The sequence below is a fragment of the Gopherus flavomarginatus genome, chromosome 3 (genome assembly GCF_025201925.1).
Source record: "Gopherus flavomarginatus isolate rGopFla2 chromosome 3, rGopFla2.mat.asm, whole genome shotgun sequence".
Classification (NCBI taxonomy): Eukaryota; Metazoa; Chordata; order Testudines; family Testudinidae; genus Gopherus; species Gopherus flavomarginatus.
In genome coordinates this window covers 229,145,825-229,165,885 of record NC_066619.1, presented here as the reverse complement: position 1 = coordinate 229,165,885, position 20,061 = coordinate 229,145,825, and the positions used below count along the sequence as shown (strand labels likewise).

General features: G+C 43.2%; 1 protein-coding gene across 2 annotated transcripts in view; it reads left to right on the top strand.

The window, feature by feature from the left end:
* The window catches only part of TUSC3 (tumor suppressor candidate 3), a 498,607-nt gene that overhangs the window by 395,609 nt on the left and 82,937 nt on the right, over positions 1 to 20,061 (top strand). The gene's annotated exons all lie outside the window — the stretch shown is intronic.

Sequence of the window (20,061 nt, the reverse complement as noted above, 5' to 3'; positions counted from 1 at the left end):
AATCTAGGAATATAAACAGCAAATGAACAGAATGTATAATCTACTGAGAGTGTGGGAGAGGCATACTCACTGCCAAAGTGTTACATAATAGTGGAGTTTTAAAAATATAACTTCTTACTGTTAGTAGTGAAGCATACAGCAAGCTGGAGGAGCAGAAAAGGATTCTTATCAATAGTTAGCAAACTCCATTTTACTAGTTTCCTATCATTTTTCTTATTTTTATCACCTTCTTTTTGATCCTATAATTTCATTAACCATCAGCTGCCTGCAAGAAAAAGTGATGTATTTCCTGTTAACCTAAGCTTCTATGGAAGATGCCTACACTGCAATCAGCTTTTACCCTCACATGTCTAAAAATAGCAATGTAGAAGCAACAGCATGAACTTCCACACCAAGGACACTGGGTACATAGTAGTGTTGGTAGTCTGTGCTGAAGCCTGTGTTGCCATGTCTACAATATGTTTAGACATGCTAGTGTGGGTATGTCTAACCATACTGCAATCACACCTTTGAAGCAGTATAGACATACCCAGAGTACAGTACATATTTGACACACAACAGAAGCAGAGCTTTGGGATGTACATTTAGGCCAATAAATATCTAAGACAAACAAATCCAAAGTGAAATCCCCAACAGCAGCAGTTCTGCTCGGTATCTCTTCAAACACCTTCTGTGCTCTTGTCCTTACTTTTTCTTCATCTCATCATGGCCGTATTTCAAATTTGCTTTCTTGAAAATCAAGACTCTTGTAACCGATACTTAAATGATTTTTCTTAGATTATAAATGACCTTATTTTGAATCATTGAGCCCTAATTATAAACTTAACTAGTCTTTACTGATCTTCATCAGGTACTCTAACTTCGTTCTACAAGTTTCCTTCCTCTTGAAGGCTTCTAATCCCTTTGATACTCTGTTAAAACTCAGATAAGTAGAGAAAAGCAAGAATTTGAGTGTCAGTTGGTAACTTTCTTTACCACATAATTTAATTAAGAATCATAGAATAATATGATAGAATATTAGGGTTGGAAGGCCCTCAGGAGGTCATCTAGTCCAACCCCCTGCTCAAAGCTGGACCAATCTGCAAACAGAATTTTACCCTGGTTCCCTAAATGGTCTTCTCAAGGATTGAATTCACAACTCTGGGTTTAGTAGGCCAATGCTCAAACCACTGAGCTATCCCTCCCCTCCAGTCTGCAGTGCCTTGGTAAGAGCCTGGTGTGGACAGGCCACATCTCCATGTAGACAAGCCCTTAAAATAAATGTTGACTCCTTCTGCACAGATTTAGCAATGTTAAGAGACGGGAGGGGGTGCAGGGATAGATTCCTTGCAGTAATCCATAGTGATGGCTAACCATGTCTATAAACAGTCCTGTCGGTTACATTACTTTTTTGGACGGGGGGCTAGTTAGAAGGGGATCAGCTAAATGGGGAGAGGGGTCACTGAGGTGAAGGGGTGTGTGAAAAGGCCAAGGCAGGGGAGAAGACTGTAAGAAAGGTGGGTGCAGAGTGAAGCTGAGGAGAAGAAACTCTGAAGAAGGGGGATATTTGAAGTAAAAAGACAACCAGCACATCTAATCAGAACTGGAGAAAATTCTCTGAATGTGCAAAGGTCCCTGTTTTAGCTGATTCTGCAGCTGCTCTTACCAGCTGAAATTTCTGGCTGGCTGCTCACGGCAGTTTAGGTGCCACTCATTGTCTGAGAACGTGAATATAAAGGGCTCTTTAGAATGTTTTATTATACCCATACTCTGACTCTTATTTTTGTATTTCTGAATACAAACTCTTTCACTTACAATCCACCATGGTCTAGTTCCATTAGCAGGGGTTTCATGAAAAAGAACAAATCTCACTCATCTTTAAAGAATTCGTGTTTTTTTTTTTGCTGAAAAATATTGTCCCAATTTCCCCTACAGAGGATGATAGCTAGAGGCAAGAGAAAAAATATGGAAGGTCAATGACAACTAGAAGTAACTCTTTGGTCACATGTTTGTTTCTGTCTGGGGTGATCTGTTTCTCATTTCATAAGCTAGAGGCTGCTATGGTGAGAACATGCTGAACTGTTCAATAGGCAGAAACTTGTTTCCCCAGTATTTATCCCCTTGTTTTACTATTTTGTATTTTGGTCACACCTACGGGCATCAGATAGAATTAGTGCCCCTCTGAGGTAGATCATGTACAAACACACTAAGAGATGGCCACCGCCCCTAGCTCAAAGGGGTTACAAACTGGTTGAAAGATTCAACAAGTAGGTATCAGGAAGAACAACAACAACAAATCAGAATGTGGAGGATGATGGTAACAATGATACTTGATTACATGGATCACTATGTGCTTAATTAGCTGTGTGAGTCACATTTTTGTATGTCTCACTGACAAACCTCAAAACTCCATTCCAAACAAACTCAATACCAAGCAGGAGAGGGGTAGATTACCTGTGTTTATAAAAACAACCAGGAGCCCTTGTGGCACTTTAGAGACGAAGTGGGTTTTAACCCACAGAAGCTTATGCCCAAATAAATTTGTTAGTCTCTAAGGCCTGGTCTACACGGGGGGGTGGGGATAGATGTAAGATACACAACTTCAGCTACGGGAATAGCGTACCTGAAGTCGACGTATCTTATTTCAACTTACCTCCCGTCCTCACGGCGTGAGATCAACGGCCACAGCTCCCCCGTCAACTCCACTTCCACCTCTCACAGTCGTGGAGCTCTGGAGTCGATGGGAGTGCATTTGGGGATTGATTTATAGTGTCTCATCTAGACATGATTGATTGACTCCCGATAGATCAATCACTACCTGCCGATCCTGTGGGCAGTGTGGACGCACCCAAAGGTGTTGCAAGAACTCCTCATTTTTGCTGATGCACTAACACGACTACCCCTCTGAAACCTGTGTTTATAAAGTTGTGCTCTATACATGCTGATGTATTCACAGAAATATTTATATAATTATATAATATGGGTGCTATAGTTATATAATATGGGTAACAGATGCCATCAAGACAGTCATACTCCAACATCACTGTGACACAAAGCTGTCCTTTAAGCAACAGCATGTTAAACTTCTTTGTTGCTTTATGTAGGATAGTCATGTGGGCCAGGAGCCAAAATACAAGAACATCTCTGTTCCATCCCTGCTTTCTTTTTGTAGTTCCTCTTTGTTAACTTTCATTGAGATTTAGGCCCGGGCTTTCAAAGGTATTTAGGTATCTAAAGTTCCAGAAAGGCATTTAATGGGATTTTCAAACCTGCCTAGAGCAGGTTAGGCACATAGGCCCAAAACCTCAGAAATTCAAATGCCTAACTCCCATTAAAATCAATAGGAGTTTGGTGCCTAATAACCTCCTGAAGATCTCACCCCAGCTTATTAATTTTTATGACAATTAGGAGTCTTAACCTACTTAAGCACTTCTAAAAATCTCCCTAGACACGTGTGTCTTTAGGTGCCCAAATACCCTTGAATACCTGGCCCTTAACCTCTTAAATGTCTAGATCACTTCTGAAAATGGAATTTACTAATTCACTTAGATTTCCTGTTCATAAAATCTCATGCTTCAGTTGCTCACCTGCAGGGGTCTGGACCCCTTGCCCCGGAAAGTGTTGTGGAGGTGTGGCTGTTCCATTTTTATTTTTCCTCCTTCTGAAGCACCAGATGGCCCTGGCTCAAGATGAGACATTGGGCAGGCTGAGCCAGGGTTCTGAGGTGGCACAAGCATTCTCTCACAGGTGCTTGGCTGGCTGGTTCTTGCTCACATGCTCAGGGTCTAACTGATTTGCCATATGTGGGTAGGGAAGGAATTTTATCCCAGGTGAGACTGATGAGGGTGTGGGGAGAAGAAGAGTTTAGTCTCCACTGCAGGATGTGGGCACCGGTCACTTGCTGGAATTATCTGGGTATATCCAGAGGTGAAAGTAAGCTAGTCCAGTACAGCATAGCGGCAAGAGCCGGAACGCCGCATCAGACCGGACCAGCTCCTCTGGCAGTGATTTAAAGGGCACAGGGCTCCCTGCAGGGGCCAGCACTCTGGGCCCTTTAAATCACTGCCAGAGATCTGGCAGCCAGGCTCAGGCAGGGATTTAAAAGGCCCAGTGCTCCTGCCACTGCATGGAGGCTGTCAAACCTTAGTCCCAGATTTGGACCTTAGCGTCCAAAATATGGGGGTTAGCATGAAAACCTCCAAGCTTAGTTACCAGCTTGGACCGGGTACTTGCTGTCACCACCCAAAAATTAGAGTGTTTTGGGGCACTCTGGTCCCCCTGAAAACCCTTCCCTGGGGACCCCAAGACCCAAATCCCTTGAGTCTCACAACAAAGGGAAATAATCCTTTTCCCTTTCCCCCCCTCCAGGTGCTCCTGGAGAGATACACAGACACAAGCTCTGTGAATCCAAACAGAGTGACTCCCTCTCTCCGTTCCCAGTTCTGGAAACAAAAGCACTTTCCTCTTCACCCAGAGGGAATGCAAAATTAGACTAGTAAATCTAACACACACAGATCTCCCTCTGACTTCTTCCTCCCACCAATTCCCTGGTGAGTACAGACTCAATTTCCCTGAAGTTTCCCAGAAAAGAAAACTCCAACAGGTCTCAAAAAGAAAGCTTTATATAAAAAAGAAAGAAAATACATAAAAATGGTCTCTCTGTATTAAGGTAACAAATACAGGGTCAATTGCTTAAAAGAATATTGAATAAACAGCCTTATTCAAAAAGAATACAAATCAAAGCACTCCAGCAACTATAGACATGTAAATACCAAAGAAATGAAATCATATAACTCACTATTTGATCTCTTTGTCCTTACAACTTGGAAACAGAAGATTAGAAAGCAGAAACTACTTCTCCAAAGCTCAGAGAAAGCAGGCAGACAGAAAACAAAAAACTCAGACACAAACTTCCCTCCACCCAGAGTTGAAAAAATCCGGTTTCCTGATTGGTCCTCTGGTCAGGTGCTTCAGGTGAAAGAGACATTAACCCTTAGCTATCTGTTTATGACAGAGGCCCAGACCCTTTAAATCACCGCGGGAGCCCTGCCACCCCAGAGTAGCGGTGGCAGGGCTCCTGTGGTGATTTAAAGGGCCCGGAGCTCTGTGGCGGCTGGAGCCCAGACCCTTTAATTCACCCCAGGGCTCCCAGCACAGCCCGGAGTCCCAGGGCCTTTAAATCTTGAAAGGCCCCACCTCTTCCGGTTGAGGCCATGCCCCGCTTAGGACTCTGGCATACTGGTAAGTCCTTTAAGTTACTCTGACGCCTGTGTATATCTCACTTTAACCATTTCCCTATCATTGCAGGATCCTGGAGACATTGTTGCATGTCAAAGCAGCAAAGAATCCTGTGGCACCTTATAGACTAACAGACGTTTTGGAGCATGAGCTTTCGTGGGTGAATACCCACTTCCTCAGATGCATGTGGTGGAAATTTCCAGGGGCAGGTATATATATGCTAGCAAGCAAGCTAGAGATAACGAGGTCAGTTCAATCAGGGAGGATGAGGCCCTGTTCTAGCAGTTGAGGTGTGAAAACCAAGAGAGGAGAAACTGGTTCTGTAGTTGGCAAGCCATTCACAGTCTTTGTTCAATCCTGAGCTGATGGTGTCAAATTTGCAGATGAACTGAAGCTCAGCAGTTTCTCTTTGAAGTCTGGTCCTGAAGTTTTTTTGCTGCAGGATGGCCACCTTAAGGTCTGCAATAGTATGGCCAGGGAGGTTGAAGTGCTCTCCTACAGGTTTTTGTATATTGCCATTCCTAATGTCTGATTTGTGTCCATTTATCCTTTTCCGTAGAGACTGTCCAGTTTGGCCGATGTACATAGCAGAGGGGCATTGCTGGCATATGATGGCGTATATTACATTGGTGGATGTGCAGGTGAATGAACCAGTGATGGTGTGGCTGATCTGGTTAGGTCCTGTGATGGTGTCGCTGGTGTAGATATGTGGGCAGAGTTGGCATCGAGGTTTGTTGCATGGATTGGTTCCTGAGCTAGAGTTATTATGGTGCGGTGTGCAGTTACTGGTGAGAATATGTTTCAGGTTGGCAGGTTGTCTGTGGGCAAGGACTGGCCTGCCACCCAAGGCCTGTGAAAGTGTGGGATCATTGTCCAGGATGGGTTGTAGATCCTTGATGATGCGTTGGAGGGGTTTTAGCTGGGGGCTGTATGTGATGGCCAGTGGAGTCCTGTTGGTTTCTTTCTTGGGTTTGTCTTGCAGTAGGAGGCTTCTGGGTACACGTCTGGCTCTGTTGATCTGTTTCCTTATTTCCTCGTGCGGGTATTGTAGTTTTGAGAATGCTTGGTGGAGATTTTGTAGGTGTTGGTCTCTGTCTGAGGGGCTAGAGCAGATGCAGTTGTACCTCAGTGCTTGGCTGTAGACAATGGATCGTGTGATGTGTCCGGGATGGAAGCTGGAGGCATGAAGGTAGGCATAGCGGTCGGTAGGTTTTCGATATAGGGTGGTGTTAATGTGACCATCACTTATTTGCCCCGTGGTGTCAAGAAAGTGGACCTCCCGTGTAGATTGGTCCAGGCTGAGGTTGATGGTGGGGTGGAAGCTGTTGAAATCGTGGTGGAATTTTTCCAGAGTCTCCTTCCCATGGGTCCAGATGATGAAGATGTCATCAATGTAGCGTAGGTAGAGAAGGGGCATGAGTGGACGAGAGCTGAGGAAGCATTGTTCCAGGTCGGCCATAAAGATATTGGCATATTGTGGGGCCATGCGGATGCCCATAGCAGTGCCACTGATCTGGAGATATATATTGTCATCAAATTTGAAATAGTTGTGTGTAAGTATAAAGGCACAGAGCTCAGCAGCCAGTTGTGCTGTGGTCAAGGTCAAGGTCAAGGTCAAGTTGATAAGGAAAACAGATTCCTATTTATATATTAAAAAAACACCTATGAATACATTGCAGGGAGAAATAGATAATTAACTCAGTCATGCTCCCAAGTAAGCTTATGTTTAGTTTGTCATTGTGTGTGGTTTGTTTTTTTTTTAAAGCAAGGGCAGGATGGAACTCAAAATACAAGTTACTACTTACAGCAAGGTGTCTGTATATCATAAGAAAACCCACATTTCTTAGGCATAATTATCAAAAAACTAAACATTTTGATATCTCTGAGGCCTACAGAGAAGACTGTCACTTAACTACATCTCTACCCCAGTATAACATGACCCAATGTAACACAAATTCAGATATAATGCAGTAAAGCAGAGCTCCAGAGGGGCGGGGCTGCTTACTCCTGCGGAGCAAAGCAAGTTCAATATAATGCGGTTTCACCTAAAATGTAGTAAGATGTTTTTGGCTCCCTAGGACAGAGTTATATCAGGGTAGAGGTATATTCCCCCATTACTATTGCCTACTGTAAGTATCCGATTACTTTAAATTCTTGCCCTAGCTGTCTTAAATTATTTTGTTGAGTGGCTTGGTTTTAAATTTTTAGAAGCCTGTATCAGTGATATCTGAAAGCTAATATTTGTGGAAATAACATGTCAGCATCAGAAATGCCAGATGGCCAGAGCTATGCCATCGTTTTACAAACAATATTTGCATATGGGACACGTGCAGATAATATAATATAATCTTGTTTGACAGGCTATAAACATTATGCTGTAGCAGCTAACATGAGGCCTTTGTGACATTTACCCCATTCTTCCCTATTCCAAAGGGATCTCATTCTTCTTTGTGCTCCTGTTAACTTTTTGGTTTTAGCATTTGCCCCTTCTTGCCTCATGTCTATTATATTTACTTCTAATTTTATCTGAAGCAGATTTCCTCCGAAAGCTTGCAGAGACTATGCCATTTTAACTCTGTAACACACCATGCAGTGTACAGCACTATGTAAATATTTAATAGTGACAGACCAGCGTATGTGTCCCTAGATATGCATGTGAAGTGTGTGTATGTGTAGGGGGGTTCAGCTGCCTCCATAGCACTATTAAGCTGGACATGTGCAGATAGCCTGTACTGTAGGAGCAGGTGGAGACAGAGTGGAACAATCTACCCATGGGGAGAGGGGAGAGAAGTTTCTCTAAAACACTCAGTTGGTTTATGCCATGAAGCACAAAGATTTATAGTCCTAGACAGATTTCCAAACAAAACAAAACATTTGTCTAATGGAACTGTGGATATTTCTGCTTCCTTTCTGGGTCTCACATTAATACTAAATTTCACTTTTAAATGTAGAGGGTGAACAAATGTTGAGCATGTTACAGTATGTGTTGTTTATAATAAGTCATAGCATCTAGCAAGTAGAGATGTTAACTATCACAATCCACATATTTTGATTAATTGTTTAAAACAGTTAATCATGTCTGAATCCTTATAACCTATTTATAAATGGAATCTTACATGAAGTATGATCTTTTCTTAAGGTATGAATTTTATGATATTTAAGTAACCTCCGTATGGAGTCTAAAAATTGTTATTCCCTCACTCTATTTTGACTCTAGGATCATTTTGATTATCTGCCTCATCTTAAAAATCACCTCTTTCTACTATTTTAAAAACAATTAACACTGACTCTAAATACAATTCCTCCCACAAGAATAATGAATTCAATTATATTGTGGCTGTTATTTAGTGGATCACCTATAGTTACTTCAAGAACCAACAATTGTGAGGGTTTCTTAGTTTTTACAAATGATTTAGGATTATCTTTAATGTTTTTAAAGAAAAAGGTGTAGAAAGAACAAAAGCATTTTTAACTGTAGCAAAATCAAATGTTTTTATGACTTCTGCAGGGATGGGAACTCTTACATGATGCTTCATTTCTGACATCTGGTAAAACTGGCTTAGATTTATGCTTCATGTACCTGTGCTACAATATAAAATAGTAATATGAAACACGTCCTCCCAAAGGAACAATAACCACTCAAAGAAATGGCAAAATCACAACATGTAAAGAAAACTAATTTATTTAAAGAGTGCTTCTGATGGGGAAAGAGCCACTGATGTTTTTTATTCACATGATTTATTTGGCTTACTTTTTAGTTGCTTGTTTGTTCCTTTGGGAAGCTTGATCAGGCATCCTTCAGATGTTTTTCTAGCTAAATAAAATGGTTGAACTTCAGATTGCATTTTTAAACTCCTACACTTAATTTTGGTTTTATAATTCCACTTTGAGCTGTATTGTGTGTCTATGTAATCAAGTAGATTGCATAGGAATTATATTGATCTGATACTTTGCCTCATACCTAGGGTTGCCAATTTTGGTTGGCTGTATTCCTGGAGATTTCATCACACAAGTTTCATTAAAAATTATTTTTTAATTCTTGGAAGCTCCAGGCTAATCCTAGAGAGTTGGCCACCCTACTTGTATCCCATTAATATTTAGCTTCTTCGGGCTTGTTACCTAGCCCTGCAATACAGACTGGTGGTGGTGGTGATGGTGGTGTTTACAATGTGAACTCAAGTGTTGCACTGTAACTACCTCATGTATACCCTGTTAGCACAAACTAAAAAAGTTACTTGGGTGTCCTGTAGTACTAATGTATCTTGTTTGCTTTAACCTTTTAGTTTGCACTAGTAGGTCTATAATGGGAAGTTACAGTACAACTCTTTAGTGAGCACTGCAACTCAGCGCTGTAGTCCACACCATGGGGCTGGAGAGACAAGCCCTTAATTGCCTCTTTTGAGGGACCCTGCCAAAGAACTTTTGGAAAACTAAATTATGTCAATTAGTTCAGCTTTATCCACTATTTATTAACCTGTTCAAAGACTTCTAAGAGATTAGTGAGATACCATTTTTCTTTGAGTCCATGCTGGTTAGACTTAATTAGATCATGATCCTGAGATGTTCTTCATTGATTCAACCAATCAAACCAAGCATAGATGTAGGGTTTAGGAGTCAAATTCACTGGATAATCTCTAGATTGGTGATTCCACTTATACAAACTACTGTTCTAGAGGATTGGAATGTATGTTAATGTGAGTCAAAATTGTTGGTAGGTCAGCTAATTCATACTTGCATTTTTTCACAATCCTTGAATGTATGACATCTGGTGCTTTGTTCCTACTTAAGTGATCAGTTTGCTCCAGCCTCGTCCTTCAGTCTCTGAATACTTCATCTTTGTTCACAGGTGTCATAAACTGTCCCTTCCTGGGCACAAGTCTTGTTCAATACTGGTGTCTTTGGGTTACTAGAACAGCCTTCAGAGTAGCAGCCATGTTAGTCTGTATCTGCAAAAAGAACAGGAGTACTTGTGGCACCTTAGAGACTAACAAATGTATATGAACATAGCTTATGCTCAAATAAATTTGTTAGTCTCTAAGGTGCCACAAGTACTCCTGTTCTTTTTGCAGATACAGCCTTCTTACTCTAAGTTTCCTCTCTTGCCTTTAAATATTTGATCTTGACAACTCTTCCAAATTCTGTTTTTGAGGGGCCTGCAAATTTCTTCTAAATACACTGACTATGCCTCTGATTTCTGGTTTGAAAACCCAACTCTTAATATAACCAGATTAAGCATAATAGCGCTCAGTAACACTCCTCCTTACTGGACTAGGAAAAACAGAATCTAACAAGTCTGTCAATGCTTCCCTTCCTGAGCAGTCTACACCCAATTCCCTCAGCTGCCAATCGATGAAACTTTGGGTGGGGGGTTGAATTTGAAGAATCAAGTGTGTGGAGCTTCCATCCAGGAGTCCAAGACATTCTCTGTGCACCTACAGGACTTTGTCCCACAATATACACCTTTGCTTCACACTTATCCTAAAGAACATCTCATATCAATTTCAAGTTAATATAGTCCCTTCTCCACACCAGGAAAGAGCAGGCCTGAGATAGGATTCTCCTCAGCATCCTCAATAGTGAAGACTGATGCAAATAAATCATTGAGTTCCTCAGCCTCCCCTAGTACCTGATGCCGTGTCTTCTTGAGGCAACACGTGTGGGGGGGGGGCAGGGCACGTAAAGTCACATGACATACACCCCCACACACACCAATTTCTGCCAGGGTTCGTACCAGAATGGGACCAGCAGCTGCCTTCAGCACTGTGCAGGAGGGATGGGATGAGATTTGCTTCCAGCTACAGGGGAGGGGGAAAGGATAACCTGGCTTGTGTCTTTGCAGAGTTCATTCCAACCTCCAATCTCCTGTGGCTGGAAGTAGCTTGTCCTTTCCTGCCTGCACAGTTTCAAAAGGGATCTAACACCTCCAGGCTGCTGCTCCAGGCCACCCACATAATCTAGCTGCCTCCTGTCCCCTTGCTGCAGCCAGGAGCAGTGCCAGGGTTTCTGGCACCCTAGGCAGAATTTGGGGCGGAGGGGGAGGAATTTTACACGCTCCCTACGGGGCGCGTGAGCTTCTGGTTCTGCTCCTGTCGCACCACTGAAGAAGGACCCTCCACCGAAATGCTGCAGGCGACAGCGGCAGGCATTGCCGAAATGGAGGTAGCTTAATTGCCTGCCGCTGTTTTCCGCGGCACGTCGGCATTGGGTCCTTCTTCGGCAGCGCAGTGGGAGCGGAACCCGAAGCTCCCATGCTCCCTGTGGGGAGTGCGCAAAATGCCCCCCCCCCCCCAATCCTGGCGTCCTAGGCGATCGTCTAGGGTCGCCTAATGGAAGCACCGGCCCTGGCTGCAGCATGGGCAGGAAGGGATTAAGCCCTAAGGATGCATTGTGGTGCCACTGGACACCAGTCACTGCTGGTGGGTTGGCAGCTGGCGAGTCGGGATCCAGCCATCAGCAGGACCTGCAAGTGCTAATGGGTGAGAGGGAGATAGAAAATACTGGACAATTTGCCTATCTTTAAGAAAAAGTCAGGACACCTGCAGGAGGGCTTAAATACAGGACTGTCCCTTTAAAAACAGGAATCTGGTCACCCTATGTACATGGGTTCTAAAGGGCCCAGGTCCAGCATTTGAGATTAAAGTTGCTCTGGTAAGAGAATCAAGGCTTAATCTGGTATAATTGTTTGTTTGACTTCAGTGGAGATGCTGCTCATTTACAATGATATAGGAAAAGACTAGGCTTCTCTAGGACCAATATTTCATTCCAGTAGGGCCCCTTTATGCCTCTTTGGTGATTTAAAGAGGTCTTAAATGGAGCAGATCCTTCCACCAAGAAATAACACTCACAAAAGAGGCTTCCCCAGTTGGTATGACTGCTACATACCTCTTCTCTTTGCCCTCAACATAACAGGCATGTCAGAGAGTGTAACTAAGATGTGGGGTTATAGTTTGAGCATTATCGTTCTCTGGCTATTGTTGTCTGATACAGTGGGACCTCTGTAAATTTACAGTAGACCTAAGGCTGTTCATTTGTCTATGTATGCCAAAATTTAAAAAGTTACAAAACACATAGATTTAGAAAATAAGAGCCATCAGCAGGTCCTGCAAATGACTGTTGAATGTGTCAATATTTCATTCGATCTACACAAAGTATTTAATTTTAAGCAATAGCTTTAACTATTTGTTTCTCATATTTTAATTTCCTTTGCTTTGTCCACTTTCTAAGCCACTTTAATGCTAATGAAAGTCAGTTTTTAATAGCAACACCAACTGCCCAACCCCAGTTTTATATCTGTTCCTTAATAATTACCAAGGACATAATGATACAACTACAGATTATCAATAAAATGGCTAAAATTTTTCATTTAAAATTACTTTTTTTTCTGCAAAGCTGACCTTAATTGGTGGAGGGCATAATATGGAAAAAAAACATAGATAATTTCTTTAAAACTTGTAGCAAAGTCCTGTGTCCTACTCAACCTAACCTATCACTTAGATTGCTGGAAAGAGCCTGATAGGACATTGGGGATGTAACCATTTCCCTCATTAAGTACTAACAAACCAGTTTCATAACCCTAACTTCATTATGTTCCCTACATTTCTTCCCTGTCCATTAACTAACTATAATCCTAATAACTGCATATCTGCTTATAACAGCGTGTCTCAATTCTCCTATCACTTTTATGTGTGTTTCCCCTGCTAGTTTCAGCTTTCTCTTACTTTGTCAGATCTGTCAGCCTAGTGTACAGCATAGAATTAACAGGGAAGAGAAGGTTCCAGCAGGAGAGATCTAAACTGTATTAAAGATGCAGCAAGAAATTGTGAGATCAGAGAGGTGAGTACTGGAAGATGACTGTTACTAGGTTTTTGTGTGTTTGCAGGATTCTTTGAAAATTCTGATTGAGGCATTATTGGGGCAGTGATGCTAACAAAGGGATGGGAGCTCAGGCCAGGCATTAGAACTTATGTCTCAGCAGTTTTGAATTGAAACCAAAAATTTAAGGTGGTAGTACATCTGATTAGTTTCTATTTTTATATTTCATGGTATATCAGCAGTAGCAAATACTATCAGTTTCACGATTTAAGCACAACACAAACATGAAATGAGATTTCAATCAGTAGCAGCTCCCCCTAATGATAAAAATAAATTAGAATATTTCAACTATTATATTTATGGCATGTCTGTAGTACTGCTGTTGTGCAGTGCTACTGAAATGTCATGAAACAATAAAAATATATAAGTGAGACCTGTGAAAGGAAATTTCAAAGCTTCCTAAAATGACTTGTTTTGAAATACTTTTTTCCATGGGAGTCATTATCAAGCTACCTTTTTTCTAAATGTTTGAAAAATGCCATTTTTTTTAAAGAAAATTCTGACCATCTCTAACCAAGTCTGAACACTGACAATCTGAACAACAAAGGAATGAATAGATAATTGAGGAAAGAGGGATTGTGTTAATTTTCCTAAATAAAGACTAAGATGGCTACACTTGTGTCAGTGTAGGTCACTAATAAACTATACGTTGAACCATTTTAGCAGCATGTGCAAGAGCAGGGGAAGGTCCCAGAAACAATCAAGCTTGGTCAGAAGGGAGGGGAATGGACACATGAGACAGTGGTGATACCAACAGGATTCTGTTCTTGGTCCAGGTTCAGGCCGTCAGGACAAGAAAGGAACAAGGCACAACACCAGCCTTGATGCATGCAATAACGTTAATAGTGCAACACCTCTGCCAGATGGAGCCAGCAGCTACTAGGGCCAAGTTCAATCTCTACGGGCTCCTTTCCATCAATACAGAACCGGCTCGGGCCCCCACCCAGTAATCTGGGAAAATTACACACCACCACTGGCACCCCATTTGCAAGCACAGTCTGAGTATAGAAATAAGCTTTTAATGAAAGGAGAGATCACCTGACATTAATTAGGAAAAATGTCACAAGCAGGATTCATTAACATAAAACTGAGCGAGACACTCACCCCAGAGTGTGAGGGCAGTGCTTTCTGCCTCATGTTCTTAAGTTCTACAACCAAAAGTTCCCTTTTCTGTGTCCCTCTCTGCTCCTTTACCATACCCCACTCACTGTGGTTGTCCTTGATCAGTGAGGACCCAGGGTTCAGAGGCACACCTGTGTGAGTTCACCTCCCACCTGGGGACGAAGGCACCTTGCTTGCTCTGCCCTTTGAGCACTTGTACAGGCTGGCCGCTTGTTCTGCTGATCAGTCTCTTAGTGATTTTTAGCTCTTAGCAAGCTGTGTAGACAGACATTCCCACCACAACTGATTTCAGCTCTGATTAAGCATTTAAAATAACAAAGAGGCTCCTAATTAAGCCTATTTAAGTCTTTGAATGGTGGGAAGGAACAGGTTAAACCAGGGGGGGGACCCCTAGGGAGAGTTCACACCTCCTGGCAGGGACACCTGTCCCTACCTCTCTTACTTTCACAGGGCTCTGGTATTCGAGCCCCTGACTTAATGAGGACCCTTCAGCTGAGGGTGACCCCTTCATTTTGTTGGTTTTCTTTTCGTCCAAACACACCCACCTCTTTGCACAGGAAATCACAGTAAGAGCCTGATCCAAACCCATTCAAGTCCAATAGCTGCATTCAATTGATTTCAATGGGCATTGCTCCAGGCCCTAAAACTGTTCATAGGTGAATGCACTGTGAAGAATGGTTCCCCACACCATCCTCTCCCTTTGCTAGAACATCCAAGCAGCTGGTAGCAATAGTCTGATTTTTACTGAATAGGCACAACACTCACTGAAGTTAGTAGGGGCTGGTCCACACTACGGGGGGGAAATCGATCTTAGATATGCAACTTCAGCTACGTGAATAACGTAGCTGAAGTCGAATATCTAAGATCGGATTACACACCCGTCCACACCGCGCGGGATCGATGTTCGCGGCTCTCCCTGTCGATTCCGGAACTCCGTTGGGGTTGATGGAGTTCCGGAATCGATATAAGCGCGCTCGGGGATCGATATATCGCGTCTAGATTAGACGCGATATATCGATCCCTGAGCAATCGATTTTAACCCGCCAATACGGCGGGTAGTCTGGACGTGGCCTTAAACAGGCTTCCAGGAGAGAATAAATCCCCTAGTTTTGCTTTGCTTCTTCTCTCTTTCTTGTTTTTTATATTGTGCAAAGCTGTAACTGTTGTTGGAGTTGATAATTTGGTGAGCTGAGCATTGCAGTAATGCTCTTTACACTGTAACAGTGTTCCCTTGCAGTGTTCCCTGAGCCAGAAAGGAATGTGTACATGAAGTGTAACTTGATATCCAATTTTTTTTAATTGGCCCAATGCTCTTCTAAAATGCACCAGCTTGTAACTTTAGTTTCTATGTTACAAATCTGTATAACCATTTTAACAAAATTAAAGGCAAATTTAAGCTAATTCTTCCTTTTCAGCTGTGCCTGACAGATCTTGTGTTGCAGTATATGTGGCTGAACCTATTTTTCATCTGATATTAATTAGAAATATATACCTAAAGCTTGGCAAAAAGTAAATAATTCAATCAATCAAATTAATGGGGAAGAAATTCCCAATGCAACCACATCTCCATGTGGAAATTTGGCCCCTACTGTTGCTATATTGAAGAGAATTTAATTTAGAATGGAATTTGTCACAGGATAATGATCTCCTGCTGCTACAGGACATATAGTAGCTGGAGTTTAAACTCTAAGCAGTTTAGGTTTTATTTGAAAACTCATTTACTTCTGTATATAATACCATGTGCCCTTTCAGCCTGGAAACAAGGCATACATTTTTCACTGAGAGTATTTAACTATTTGAATAATTTACGGTGGGTCCTGGAGTATTCTGTCGCTGACACTTTTGGAAAAGCATCCAATCTTGATTTAAAAAGATCTTCTCTGGACGTTGTTTTGGGGAAGTTCTATGGCCTATTCTGTACAGAAGGTCAGACAAGATGATTACAATGGGCATGTCTACACTAAAACATAAGTCAACATCCAGCCACCTGAGTAATTAAGTCAGTTGTGCATGTGCACTCACACTCCTTGTGTTGGTGCAGTGCGTCCGCACTAGCAACTCTTGCATTGATGCAGAGAGCAGAGCACTGTGAGTAGATATCCCGCAGTACAACTCACCCCAGGGGGGTATGGGAAGGCTTGCAATGCCTCATGGAACCAAAACATTCTCACCGGGGTGACTGGGAACATGGTTTATTGTCCCTGATTTCATCTGCAGCCATAGTATTTTGTGCCTTTGTTCAAAGCACTTGTATAGCCATGCATATGCCATCTCCAGAGAAGCATGGAGCCAGCTCAACTGTGCACTATTGTGGTGAGCATTGCAAACACCCATGTGCCTTATGCTACAGTATTTTCAGAGCCACAAGAGAAACTGCCACATGGAACATTGCAATTTCCTTCAATTTGCACTGCTGGAAGCCATGGACTGAAACAATTCCTGGTTGCTATTGTTCACTTGCTGCACAACTGCCACAGTGGAGCACCAGTTCTGGCCCCAAGAAAAAAGCACTGACTGATGGGATCATATCATTATGCAGGTATGGGATGACAAGCAGTGGCTGCAGAATTTTGTATGCACAAGGCCACTTGTCAGGAACTGTGTGCGGAGTTCGCCCCAGTTCTGAAGAGCAGTGACAATAAAATGAGACTTGCTCTAAAAGCAGAGAAGTGAGTGGCAATCATTCTGTGGAAATTTGGAATGCCAGACTGCTACCGGTCAGTGGGAAATAAAATTGGAGTTGGTAAATCCAACGTGGGGATTGCTGTGATCCAAATATGCAGGGCCATTAATCACCTTTTGCTGAAAAGAGCTGTGACTCTGGGCAATGTGCAGGACATACTGGATGGTTTTGCTTCAATGTGGTTCCCTAACAGGGACATGCGTGCCATCTATTGCCCAGCCAATCTTGGCACCAGACCAAAGAGGACATCAACAGAAAGTGATACTTTTCTATGGTGATGCAAGCACTGGTGGATCATCTTGTCTGGGAGAATCTGTCTGCCTGTGCGGAGGAAGAGTTGAAGATGCTATATAAAATAACTCAGCTGAATCCACACAAGTGTAAAGCAGAAGATTCTCATTTCTACAAGGTATTCATTGAACTGGTTTGCTGTTCCAGCCATGGTGAGTATGGCCTAGAGACAGGAGCTCAGGACCATATGTAGCATTGAGTGGGCAACCTGCAGCAGAATCAGAAGTGGCCAGGGTGCAATGCCACCTCCCCTTTGTAACATGACATAGTCTGGAGGTTGAGGACCAGCATTTGGGGACCTAAACTGAAAGCCTTTGGAAAGTGGGGTGGGAGATGCAACATTTTCTCCCACCCCCTATCCCCACTCATTGCCACTGCTGCGTTCTGCTGCCCAAGGCTTGCAGTTTCTGAGGTCAATGCTAATCCATGCCATCCAAACTGTGGTCATGTTTTGTTAAAGCATGGGGGGAGGGGTGGAAAATCACTGAGCAGGGGCTCACAGACATTATTGTTTGCAGTTTCAGTAATTGAAATGAAAACTACCGCCAGCCTCCCATAGGTCACCCTAGCTGATATCACACTCTTGGAAGTAAGAGAGACAGCAAGGGAACAGCTGGTATGAGTGTCTGGGTACAGACTGGGTCCTTATGCTGCTATGCTGTGTACTGTGATGATGATAGCTGAATTAATACTGGAGTGGTGTGGGATAGTGTCCTACTGTGGTGGAAGAAATAAGGCAGCCCTCCCCAGAAACCTTCTACAATGGATTGCAGAGTACCTCCCATGACAGTTTCCTGAATATCTCTATGGAGGATTCCTGGGACATCCCTGTGTACATACAGTCTTTTTCATAGGGCACCCTCTGCTTTGCTGGTGTGAGCACTAGGAAGGAGAGAGCTACCTCATTGTTCTTAAAATACTGTAATAAAAAAAGCAATAAGAACATATGACCCCAAAATATTACTTGAAATTGCATATTCTGAGTTTCCTTCTCTGGCATGATGCTCAGTTGTGCTGTAACTGGCTGTACTACTCCAGGCTCTCTGGGACAATGGATCCCCTGCTCATCTGTCTCCCATTCTCCTCTTCCTTGTCCAAGATCACCTACTCAGTTTTGCCTGTGGTGGCCTGGGACTTTAACTCCTCAGAAGAATCCACGCTGCTCTTGAGAGGTCATGGTGGGGTCACCTCTGACAATAGTGGCGTGTATGGGGTGCTGAATCAGAGCAACTAATCACCTCACTTGCCTTCTGGTATGTCTGCCACAGTTCCTTGATTTTTTTCGAAAGGCACTGCTGAGTGTCCCTGGCGTAGCCCTTCTCCCCCATGCCAGGAGCAATCTGCTCTTAGATGTCTACATTTCTTTTGATGGATCAGAGCTGTGCCTGCAGAGCCTCTTTTCTCCCCACAGATCCAGAAGATTCACCACCTCCAGGTAGGAGCCCATTTGAAACATTAAGCCGGCATGATCAGCACGGCAGGCAAACTCTCCATGCCAACTAAACAGAAATGGAAATTCAAAAGTTCCCAGTCCTTTTAACAGGGGAAAGGCTGTTTTCTGTGTACATGGCTGCCTGGCAGTGGAGTATTGTGGGACATCTCTGGAGGCCAGTTATGTTGCTTAGTTAGACACTGTGTTGCAACATAGTGTCTACACTACCATTACGTAAAAGCAGCAAAGAATCCCGTGGCAGCTTATAGACTAACAGACGTTTTGGAGCATGAGCTTTCGTGGGTGAATACCCACTTCCTCAGATGCATGTAATGGAAATTTCCAGGGGCAGGTATATATATGCTAGCAAGCAAGCTAGAGATAACGAGGTCAGTTCAATCAGGGAGGATGAGGCCCTGTTCTAGCAATTGAGGTGTGAAAACCAAGAGAGGAGAAACTGGTTCTGTAATTGGCAAGCCATTCACAGTCTTTGTTCAATCCTGAGCTGATGGTGTCAAATTTGCAGATGAACTGAAGCTCAGCAGTTTCTCTTTGAAGTCTGGTCCTGAAGTTTTTTTGCTGCAGGATGGCCACCTTAAGGTCTGCTATAGTGTGGCCAGGGAGGTTGAAGTGCTCTCCTACAGGTTTTTGTATATTGCCATTCCTAATGTCTGATTTGTGTCCATTTATCCTTTTCCATAGAGACTGTCCAGTTTGGCCGATGTACATAGCAGAGGGGCATTGCTGGCATATGATGGCGTATATTACATTGGTGGATGTGCAGGTGAATGAACCAGTGATGGTGTGGCTGATCTGGTTAGGTCCTATGATGGTGTCGCTGGTGTAGATATGTGGGCAGAGTTGGCATCGAGGTTTGTTGCATGGATTGGTTCCTGAGCTAGAGTTATTATGGTGCGGTGTGCAGTTACTGGTGAGAATATGTTTCACGTTGGCAGGTTGTCTGTGGGCAAGGACTGGCCTGCCACCCAAGGCCTGTGAAAGTGTGGGATCATTGTCCAGGATGGGTTGTAGATCCTTGATGATGCATTGGAGGGGTTTTAGCTGGGGGCTGTATGTGATGGCCAGTGGAGTCCTGTTGGTTTCTTTCTTGGGTTTGTCTTGCAGTAGGAGGCTTCTGGGTACACGTCTGGCTCTGTTGATCTGTTTCCTTATTTCCTCGTGCAGGTATTGTAGTTTTGAGAATGCTTGGTGAAGATTTTGTAGGTGTTGGTCTCTGTCTGAGGGGCTAGAGCAGATGCAGTTGTACCTCAGTGCTTGGCTGTAGACAATGGATCGTGTGATGTGTCCGGGATGGAAGCTGGAGGCATGAAGGTAGGCATAGCGGTCGGTAGGTTTTCGATATAGGGTGGTGTTAATGTGACCATCACTTATTTGCCCTGTGGTGTCAAGAAAGTGGACCTCCCGTGTAGATTGGTCCAGGCTG